The sequence below is a fragment of the Leptonychotes weddellii genome, chromosome 4 (assembly GCF_054177405.1).
Source record: "Leptonychotes weddellii isolate Sample4059 chromosome 4, ASM5417740v2, whole genome shotgun sequence".
Classification (NCBI taxonomy): Eukaryota; Metazoa; Chordata; class Mammalia; order Carnivora; family Phocidae; genus Leptonychotes; species Leptonychotes weddellii.
The window spans coordinates 83,110,662-83,122,354 of NC_138372.1; the positions used below are offsets into that span (position 1 = coordinate 83,110,662).

At 39.9% G+C, this 11,693-nt stretch overlaps 1 protein-coding gene across 1 annotated transcript in view; it reads right to left on the minus strand.

Moving 5' to 3' along the window:
• VAV3 (vav guanine nucleotide exchange factor 3) overlaps window positions 1–11,693 on the minus strand; it is a 341,802-nt gene that overhangs the window by 260,614 nt on the left and 69,495 nt on the right. The gene's annotated exons all lie outside the window — the stretch shown is intronic.

Sequence of the window (11,693 nt, forward strand, 5' to 3'; positions counted from 1 at the left end):
GAAAGGCAGGAGGTGAGCTAGAAAGGTAATGGGGTCAGATGACGAAAGACCTTGTTGGACCAGCTTTTACTCTGACCAAGACAGAAGTCATTGGAGGCTTTGGGGCAGAGGAGGGATATGATCTGATGTTTTACTAGGGTCTTTCCAGCTGCTATTTTTAATATAGATGGAAAAGGGGTGGAGCAAAGATAGAGACAGGGAAAGCAGATAGGAGGGTAAGAGACAACCCTGGGAAGACCAGTTGTTACATTTCGACCATGTTAAATTTGAGATGCCCATTAGTCATCCAATGGGATGGGGGCAGCAGGCAACTAGATATACAAGTCTGCAGTCCAGGGTACAGGTGTGTACTCCAGAGATAAATTTGGGAGTCTTTAGAGTATACAGAACATTTTTAACCAGGATATTGCCTGAGAGGACTTCGGGAGAAAACAGAGGAAAGGACCTGGGACTGAGTAATCTTAGATCAGGAAAAGAGCCCACCAAGAGGCTGAGCACAAGTGACTGGTGAGGAAGAGAGAACAACCAGGAGAACAGGTTTTCCCTGAAGTAAAGAAAGTGTTTCTAGAAAGAAGAAATGATAAACTCTGCTAGCTGCTCAGGACAGGCAGATAAGATTTGACCAAGCACTGTCCATGGAGTCTGGCACTGTGAAGATCATGGGTACACCTTGATAAAAGCAGGTTTCATGTGGAGCAGAGTGCTTGGAGGAGGTCCAAGAGAAAATGGGAAGAGAGGAAGTGAAGAGAGAATATAGAATATAGACTCTTAAGGAGTTTGCTGCAAAGGGGAACAGAGGATTGAGGAGGTAATCAGAGAGAAAGACAAGTCAAAGACGACCTTTTTAAAAACAATGGGAGCTGTTACAACATGTTTTTATTTTGATGAGAATTCAGTAGAGAAGAGAAAGTTGGTCATGCAAGAGAGAAGGTGAGTCACCCGAATGAGGTCCTTGAGTAGGCAAAGGGGTGGGAGTGGGGGCTCTACTGCTCAAGTGGAGAAATCTAACTTGGAGAGAGAATGCTCAGTTCATCAACACTAACAGGAGGAACAAGAGGGAAGGCAGATCCACTGACAATCTTTAAAAACAAAATTTACTTTCAGTATCCAAAAGACTCAGATCCACCTAAGCAAAACACACACATACCCTGAAAGTGAATTACTTCTTTTTGGAAATATGAGCTCCAGTGGCAGCTCCCAATAAGTGAGAAACCCATCAGCTAATTTGAGCATTCTTTGTTTTTTAGCACTGTCAATGTTTTATTTTGTTGTTTGTTTGTTTGTTAACTTAGAGCACGTTTTACTTCCTTGGTATTTGAGACATTCAGATTTTTTACAGGCTTAACTCAGATGCAGTTTGATCCTTCACAGGAATCCTTCTCAGAGGCTTAAATATTTCAGGAGGGGTTAAAACCACAGGGGAAGCTTCATAAACCCTTTGAAGCACAAAGGCAGAAGCCAATCAGCACATGGAGTTACCACTTGCACTTTAAAAAATTCATAAGAGACCTTTACAACACAGAATCACTCTACATGTAGCTCTTCCACATAGGATTGCTTATTTACAGATTAAAAGCCTTGCATTCTGCCAAGATAGACAATAATTACTCTCTTGGGGATTATGCAACTGCTTTCTTGCAATATTTTTTACATAATTAAGTGCCCAACTCATAGCTCACCAAGGAGAAGCATAATTGCACCTGCCACCCTCTGAAAATTTCTCACCAAACCCAGATTTCACCCTGTGTAGGAAAAGCACTTCCACTCAAGTGCTTCCTTAACTCAGAAAAGTATTATTTCTGAAAGTTAAAAAAAAAAAAAAAAAAAGTAGTCATTACTGCATAGATATTTAAAAGCAGATCTTCCCCTTACTTCTGGAACCAACCTTAACCTTATTTGACTCTTTAACTAGTTCAATTCTATTAAATTCCATAAATATTTACTGGATTTGGAAAGGTCACTGGGATGCTCTCATTTTTTGAGGCAATCCTCAGATTTGGTCTTCCCTGTAGGTATTTCTTCAGTCAACAGTTTTTGAATACCTACAACATTCCAGACACTGGAAATGCTAAAAATGAGTAACACAAGGTTCTGCCTCAAGCTTGTCTGTTAATCTTATTTGGAGATTTTTCACAGTTATCCGAAGTTTAGCTAATTACACTAGGATCACATTTCACTTGATGTTCATGGGTGCTCAGCTCTGCGCATGCACAGGAACAAAGTTGAGGGATGGAGGAAGTGGGCCCCAATACCATTGCAGAAGCACTGGATAAAGCTGGGACTGACAGCCTGCCTGCCACTCCGGAGACACAGGTTTTGTTTTCATCATGCTGAGCTTGTTCTTTTTCCAGTTTATTTTTAAAAATTTCAAACCAAAAGTTGAAAAGATAGTACAATGAACAACACTCCACCTACTCAATAACTGGAACATACTGCCATATATATGTGCTTTTATTTTTTTAAAGACTTATTTAAAGAGAGAGAGCGCGCATGCACATGCAGGGGGAGAGAGTCTTAAGCAGACTCTGCGATGAGCAAAGAGCCTGACTCCAGCTGGATCTCAAGACCCTGAGATCATGACCTGAGCTGAAATCAAGAGTTAGACGCTTTACTGAGTATACCACCCAGGTGCCCCTATATATGTGCTTTTATATGCCAACTCTATTTATAAAATGTATTTTGCTGAAGTATTTGGAAGCAAGTTACAGATATCACAACACTTCACTCCTAAATAGCTCAATATGCATCTCCTAGGAATGAAGATATTTTCCTACATACAAATAACGATATCACACCTAAGAAAATTAATAATTCTATGTTATCTAATATCTATTCCATATTCAAATTTCCTCAGTTGCCCACCCTATGTTTCCTTATGTTATGTCCTCCCCAGTCTAGGATCCAATTAAATTTTACCCATTGCATTTGGTTGCTTTATTTTTGCAGTATCTTTTAATTGAGAAATTCCGCTACCTTTCATTTTTAAAACACTGACTTTTTGAAGAGTCCAGACAAGTTGTCTTATAGAAGGTCCCACATTTTGCATTTGTCTTACTATTTTCATGGTATCATTAAACCTGTTCCTCCATCACTTGTATTTCCAGTGAACCAAAAGCTAAGTCTAAATGCAAATTAAACAGTTCTGGCAAAAATACTTCATACTATGAAATTCATATTTCATAACATCTAAAGATACAAAATGTTAAGTTAATCCATTATTATGGATGCTAGCTTCATTGCTTGGTTAGAATGTTTACTGCCACATCTATTGTAAAGGTACATATGCCCCTTTATATTAATAAAAATCCTAGGGGTGATAATTTGGTACCATGTCATATTTCTCAATTTTTTACCATGACTTACCATCCACTAATAACCCTTGCTTTGATTATTCCACTTGGGACTACAAAAGAGTGATCTTTCTGATTCTATCATTCCTTCCATAATTATTAGCCGGTATTCTTACAAAAAGAGCTTTCACTGCCCTCCCTCCCACCCTTTTTACTTGTGTAATAATCACCATCATTTTTTTTTTTTGATGTTCATATTGTCCCAAATTTGGCCATTTTGGGGTCCCTTCAAACTGGTTCCTGTGTCCTTTTAACAGAACGCCATTTTCTTCATTTTCTTATATATGCAGTTGTCCCAAATCCACATCATATGTTCTTTGCTCTAGTTCTGGAATCAGCTATTTATCCAAGCAAGTCCATTCCCACTTACATGGCAAATGGTATTTAGAAACAAAAGTCTGAGCACCAGGCTGCTCCCAGATTACATGAGCCAATTTTATCAAACAGACCAATAACTCCTTCCTTTGCTTAAGCAATCTATCACAACAGAAAGAGTTAATGTAAACAAGACTGGCCTAAATGATCTCTAATGTACCACTCAGATAATTCTACAATTTTCTTTGTGGAATGCTTAATAAACCAACTCTTATCTTACTCTGCTAAGATGAAGGAAAGTTGAATTTATTGAAGATGACTGATGAACACATGAGCTTGTTTTATGCTTAGAGATGTGATTGGTGTTTTGACATTATTATTTCAGTATAAGTTTTTTCTCCCCAGTTTATAAATTCTTTTAGATTAGTAGCCATGGATAGTTCTTTGTATCATCTGTGGTAGCATAAAACATTCTGACTTCAGAGATGGTTTACGACACACAAGGACAAATGTATCTCATTATTTCATAACCAAACCTCGTGTTTGATCAAAAATTATACAACTCTGCTAAAGCATTTAATTTATATGAGATAACTTCAGGACTTTTTAGAATTTAGAATTCAAATTTTAAGAATCAGAGTTTTAAATAGCTTCAGGATTTTTTAAATATTAAATGTATCCACACAACACAGTTACCAAAATTAAAGATATACAAAAGTCTAAACAGCAGTTTCTCATTTAACAAATATTACTGAGGTGCAGATTATATGCTAGGCATCATAAAACTTCATAAAACATACCTCCAATTGGGTACTGCTTTAATTTATTAAACACATGTTAATGGAATGAAACTGCCAAGAACTATGTATTTTTAGAAAGCCAGTATGACCCAAACTGCCCTCAGAAGAGTTATCCTGGTCAGGCAGAGCATCCAGACCAGTAAATGCACAATTACACAGTATGTGGCAACTGCCATAAAGAAAGCATTCAAGGTTCTTTGGGAGTCCCGGAATATCAGAGACAGCTTTCTGGAATAAGTGACAGATGAGATGAGAGCTGAAGTGGAGGTGAGAGTCAACCAAAAAACAGGAAGAGTGGCTGACATTCAGGGACAAGAAAGAAAGACGCCAGACTTGGGGTACAAGGAAGTACCGGGTAAACGGCACAGCATGTGTATGAGCACAAGATGAGGCATGGACTGCTGGGGGCAATGGAAGTGGTATCAAATGGACACAACCTTCTGGAGGGCAGCAGTGACAGTGGGGTTGGAAAGGGGAGCTGGAAAGGGAAGCCAGGGTTTACAAGGCATGCCAAAGGGATGTGGGCTTTCTCCTAGAAGACATGGTAAGGTTCAAGGGTTTTAAATAGGAAGGTAGAACACTCAGCTTGCATTTTATGTGTATTATTATAGTAATTTTTGAATGTGTACTATGTACCAAGTTCTGTGCTCATGTTTATGTCCTTTAACCCTCATGACAACTCAAATCAGGAAAGTTTTCATTTTCTCTTTCATGCATACTGAGTTTATTCAAGGTTATATAACTGCATTTACCAAAGTAATAGAGTCATGATTCAAATCCAGACACTCTTGCTACAGAGCCCACATCCTTAACTACTGTGTTATACTAGCTCCCTTTTGCAGTGTGCAGATTAAACATTTTCTTTTCTCTTTATTAGGGAGATGATATGGGTTAGGTGGGCAAGACAGGGCAGTTAGGATGCTGCCATATTAATTTAACAAAAAGATTATGGTGATCTGAATCATGGAACGCTACATCAAAAACTAATGATGTACTGTATGGTGACTAACATAATAAATATAAAATTTAAAAAAAAAAAATAAAAAACACCATGAGACCGAAAACAATAACAAAAAAGATTAGGGTGATTTGGACTAGGATAGTAGGAGGAGGAACTGAAAAAACTCTATGAAGTAATATGGAAAGGAAATACCCAGTAACTGATGAGTATGTGTGGGGTGGGTGGGGAGAGAGAGAAGAGAGAAGAATCAGGAATTATATCCATAGCTCTGTCGTGGGCTCTGCACCTACAGTAAAGGCACTCACTGGAAATGGTAGCTTAGCAGCTGGGGGACAGGGTGTGTGAAAAGGAGCCACAGATGGGAGACAGTTAGCTCTTGTCTTCACGTCTGGAAAGACCCAGTAATGAGAGGGTCTAGGCAGCATCTCGGCAATATCCAGTAATGAGTGACATATTCTAACAGCAAAGGCATCAGTCTTCAGCCACCACACTCACCCTCTCCGCCCCTTCAGAAACCCATGAGCAGCCTGCTTATTTATTACAAGTGGAAGAATTAAAATGGTGGAGAAGCACTCAGTAGATGCAGATAACCTTCAAAGAAATTTTAGCACCATCAAGGTCTAAGACACCCCCAAATTACCCAGAGCTCTCCAGATTAGATACCGTTTCATCACCAGATAGTTATCACAACAGACAAGGCTTTTCAAGGAGCAACCTCCTACACAACCCTTCAACGCTAGCAACAGTGATGTTCCAGAAAGGAAACGTTTAAAGGTCAGGCTGCGAGAGCTCACTATTCAGCTCTGAGACGTTCTCTTCCCCCTACTCCTTTTACAAGGTGTACGGTTGCCTCTTTCTCTATGTGCGTTAGAGCTATTTTGACTTTCTCAATGATATGGGCACAAGCAGGATCGTTTCCCTTTTTTATCTGAAAAAACTGAGCATCGACTTCTCTAAAATTGTGAGCAAAAAATGGACCAGTTGTGTTAACTGACGCTACATAACAGGAAAAAACCTCCACAGTTTATTGTGAAACGAGCTACTTCAATCCCAACCGAGAAATGGTATCTCGCGGGAAGGCTGGTGATTTCTAATATAGCTTCACAGCCACATACACTTGCTGACTTACTGCAGTTTTCACAAGGACCACCAACAGTCAAGCTGCGTGATGAAGACAGAAGTTCTCGGGGTCTCATTTCCTTTTTTTTTTTTTTTAAGATTTTATTTATTTATGGGGGGCCAGAGGGAAAGGGAGAAGCAGACTCCCTGCTGTGTGTGGAGCCAACTCAGGGCTCAATCCCAGGACCCTGAGATCAAGATCTGAGCTGAAGGCAGATGCTTAACCATCTGAGCCACACAGATGCCCCTTGGGGTCTCATTTCTTGATGGAACGCTCATTATCCCATTTGAAGGAGAGACTGAATTTGAGAGTTTAACATAATTTGAATTATGAGTGGCTGTTAATGAGCTGATTGACAGTTTTGAAAGGCATGGAAGAGATCACGATGAAGCCTATTTACAAACTTTAAGGTACAGGAGTTTTCTTTTGTTAGCCGAGCCTCAGCTTAGACTTGGTCAAGCTCTGCCTAGTACCCCTGTCATCCTAACTCCTCCTCTATCCCTTTCCAAAGGAATCAATCATCCTTTGCAGAACTAGAAGGCAGGAAGACATGGAAGAAAAATAGCAATAAATCAAGTTTCTCTCTTATTGGGGTTTTCTATTTCTGTCCCTTTGGCCATATCTTCTCTCTCTCTCTCTCTCTCTCTACATCTGCCTTTTTAAATTTAAGAGAGCTAAATTCTACATCTTTTGGGGAAAAAAACCAAAAGGGAAAGAAAAAGTATAACTTTTATTTGTATAGGGACTCTGTCCTTTTCCCTTGTAACTCAGCAGATCCCAACAGAAGGGGCACTATCACCACTGCTCTGTAAAGAAATCATATCTGTAGATGCCTTCTGAAATTATAAAATAATGATGCTGCACTTAGCATCCGTTCAAGACTGCACAGTAGCTTCAAATAATTTTCTTATTGATCCTATTATAAATAAATGAAGACCCTAAAAAACACACAGGGAAGAAGTCCAGAAAGGGAGGGGAGTTGTTTTCCTAGCTCCAATTTTGTGCTCCTCTATTTTCAATAAACTAAAAGGCATGTTGATGGCTGTCCAGGCTGCAAAGGATTTTTTAAAGAATAAAAAAATTAATAGTCATTTAATAACATTTAAAGTTGCAGGGTTTTTTTTTTCTTCAATGATTAAAACTTTTACGGGTCATATGTAAATTTATGAAAGTGATCAAGCTCTAAAATGTAGGCCTAATTGTAAGAACACATGCATCCCATATACTCGGTAGCACTCTGGCTCACACTTGTGATAATAACCATCTTGACTATTCTCCCAACTATGGCCACATGAAATAAACATTTGCAAGTAGAGACTACATTTATTTCACCTATGTATCCATACAGCTATTGTAACAGACAAGTGGTTTTAATAAATAATGAACAATTGATGATGCAGTTTATATGTTTAAAAAAATAAATAGCAACCATTCCTTGGTAGCCAAGGAACTCACGGGGAAATTTTACATTAAATTGTCATCATATCCTCTTACTTATATGTTAGTGTATCAATAGGTACTCTTTATTAAAGTACCCCCAAGAACTTTAGAATTTGGTGATCTTAATAATTATAAATAAAGATTTTAAATTATTAAGCAGTTATGTTCTTAAGCATCATTTCTAGTCTGGGTTGCCAGCCTCTGGTGTATATTCAATGGTAGCCTGCTAACAGATTTTCAGGATTCCTGGGCAGCTGTCACCATCATACACACAGGCTCTTTGGTACTTTCATCAGCCCTTGTCCTCAAAAGAGGGAGCACTGTACCCCTCTCCCTTGGCAACAACTTCGACCCTTAGTTACAAAGGTTATCTACCAACCCCAGCATTAGCCCTTGAACACAGAAAAGGTTAACAAACAGCATTCAATTCTCCTTATGTGTTTCTAGTCTTTGGACTGAAAAACTGAATGCCTGGGAAGTGCAGAGGTCAAAATTAGCCTGAAACATCTATTTTACTAAGTTCATTAACCTGCTAAAGAAAGCACTGTATGTCAATGCCTTTAATGAGAAAAATTAACACTCAACCATATTGTTATCTGGAATACAGCTAGCCCAAAGCACACTAAAAATGGCCCAGTCTCCATTCTAGAGAAGACTTGCTTGCAGGGTTCCCTATTACAGGTATGCAAAAAATAATAAATAAATAAAAAATAAAGGCATTTCTTTTTGCACAGACCATTAAGAGATAAGAGACCATGCAGTAGCTAAAAGTCAGGCTTTTGATCGTGGGGGCAACAGTAACAATGTAGCTACAGTAGCAGTGATAGTCATAATCAGAGTAGAATGGAAGTAGTCATAGTAACAGTTGAGCCTTGGCAGTGAGAGTAACAATCAGAATAGCATGGGAGTTTGGCAACAGCAGCAGTGCTAGTAATCCGGGCGGAATGGAAGCAGAGGTGGAAGGCAGAGTGGCAGTGAAGGTGGTTATCCGCTGCTCAGGCAATCGTCCCAGATGAAAACCAGAGTCTCCTGTGCCCTTATTCTAGGTGGGAAATGGACTGTCCTTCCAAGGAAGAGCATCCTTGGAACAGCACACCGGCCAAGAAAGCCATTCCCCGTGAAGCAGGAATTAGAATCCTGTGACCCTGTTAGCACAGAAGGAGAGGAGCTGTGGTGATTCTTCATTAGAGACAACATTCAAAATGAGGAAAAAGCTTATGGACACAAATCTGGGTTGCTTTTAGAGAGGAGCCCTACAAATCCATGAATCCAGATAATTAGAATGAAACTTAGTGTTAGAGTCTGATCCAAAAGGAAAAGAGCTGTATACAAAAAAAAAAAAAAAGAGGTCTGACTGCAGGCAACCCCGCCTCATGTACTTCCTTCCCCTACAAATAGCCACCTGAGAAAGCAGCCACAGGGGTCCTCACATGTCCCTGAGGAGTCCCCACCTTCTCCATCCTTTGCTGCTTAACTCCCTATGTCCACCTCACTCCGTGGTACAGCCAGAGCAGGATTTGAGTAGTAGGAGATCCAGAAGGGAAGTAGAGAACAGAGGCGAAAGCCTGAGTCCCTCCCTCCTCATTTAATCTGCCCTCGATGCTATGGGGTAGGTACTACTATAATTCCCATTTACAGATGAGGCAACTGAGGCACAGAGAGGTGAGATACGTGGCCTTAAGTCACATGGCTGGTAAGTGGTGGAGCAAGGTTTCAAACCTTGCCTCCAAAGTCCAAAGTCCACGCCTTTCACAACTAGGACATTCTATCTCCTTCCGGGCAGACACTGCCCCAAGCAAGGGAGTTGGGGGCCAAGGTCCTGCCCTCCAGGGGATGAGAGGAGAGATACAAAGGAGCAGAGAGCATTTTGATTCCAGTGTAGTAAGTAGAGAGGCAAGCATCAGGTTTAGTGGGAGCCCAAAGGAAGAACGACCATGAGATGCAGGGGGGTAGGTTAAGATTCACTCCTCCAAGGAAGTGGAGTGTCCAAGAATGAACAAAAGGTCATGATAAATGGGACCTGGTGAGAAGCAAAGGCCTAGCTTTGGGGAGGAAATGCAGTATTTCACGTGGCCTGCATAGCCAGTGCAGGGAAGAGAGCATAGGAGATGAATGGCTGGAAAGCTAGGCAGGGGCCAGATCCCAAATGGAACTCAGGATTCACTTCCCAGAGAGGACAAGGCAATGCATCATAATAATGCTTAGACTCTACAAACAATAGCAAGTGATAAACGTGTATGTCCCACATATGACACTAAGCACTTTCCATGAAGTATCTCAGTTACTACATACAACCCTATGAGGAAGACACTATTATTATACTCTACGCATAAGGAATGGAGACACAGTAAATAACCCAAAGTCAATGTAGAGCCAAATCCACCCCCTGCCAGCACTGCCCCTGGCAAGCTATGCTGCATCCTTGAACATAGGGGGTCATGGCGGGGGTGGGGTGGGGGGAGGCAATGGCAGGCTCTATAGCAACAGTAGGACCAGACTTCAGGCACCTGCCAGCTTAAGCAAACTTAGTTGCTTTCCTTGGGATAGACCCCAAAAATGAAGAGTAACACATTTCCTCAAGTAATTTCAACTTCAGAAAGAAGATGCATTAAAATAAACAAATAAATAATAATAATAAAAAGAAAAAAAAAGAAAAAAAGATGCATTTTGGAGGAAAAAACTCTTTTCTAAAAATAACAGTAACAACAAAATGTTTCAATTTCCATTCAGATCAGAATACTTAGCTCTAGACCATACAACCTACCTTCCCTGCTTTCTTCCCTCACCTACAAGACAGCATTCCTTATTTTATCTCCTAATGCCTTCCAGTAGGCTTCTTCTACACATAATTACATACATTCTACATAACTTTGAACAAATTTGAAATGACTGAATAACTTTGGAACAATTATTCTCCTATATATCAAACATTATTCTTTTGTGCCAAATTACATTCTATTTTCTCCCCACATTTCTAACCTAATTGTTATTCTATCTGTACCCACACTCCTCCCAATTTAGTATCACCCCAAATTGTAGGCAAATTATACTTCTCACTTTGGATTTTACTACCTGAGGGACTTCTTTATGATTTATGCTCCAAGTTTTAGCTCTGCCCACAATTTCACAAATTTTATTAAAATAAGCTGTAGTTTTTCCAAATTAAATATGAGTACACTGGGTCTGCACTAAAACACTGTTAATACAAGATCTGAACTCAAGAACAGATTTATATCTGACCCATATCATATGTATCGTACATATTATCCATATGTTTATATATACATGTGCATACACACAACTTTTTTGTTAATACCACTTCTATATAATATTTCCTTCTGAAAATATTAACCAAGTAGAACACTTAACCAAGTAGAAATACATCCTAATTGAGTACAGAAAATGCTCCTTGTTTCCACCACCCCCCCACCCTTTTCTTAGCCTTCCAATAAACTCTGCCATCTTTATAACCAGGAGATCTGTACTCTGTTTAGAAAACCTGATAACCGGCGCCTGGGTGGCTCAGTTGGTTAAGCGACTGCCTTCGGCTCAGGTCATGATCCTGGAGTACCGGGATCGAGTCCCGCATCGGGCTCCCTGCTCGGCAGGGAGTCTGCTTCTCCCTCTGACCCTCCCCCCTCTCATGTGCTCTCTCTCTCTCTCATTCTCTCTGTCTCAAATAAATAAATAAAATCTTTAAAAAAAAA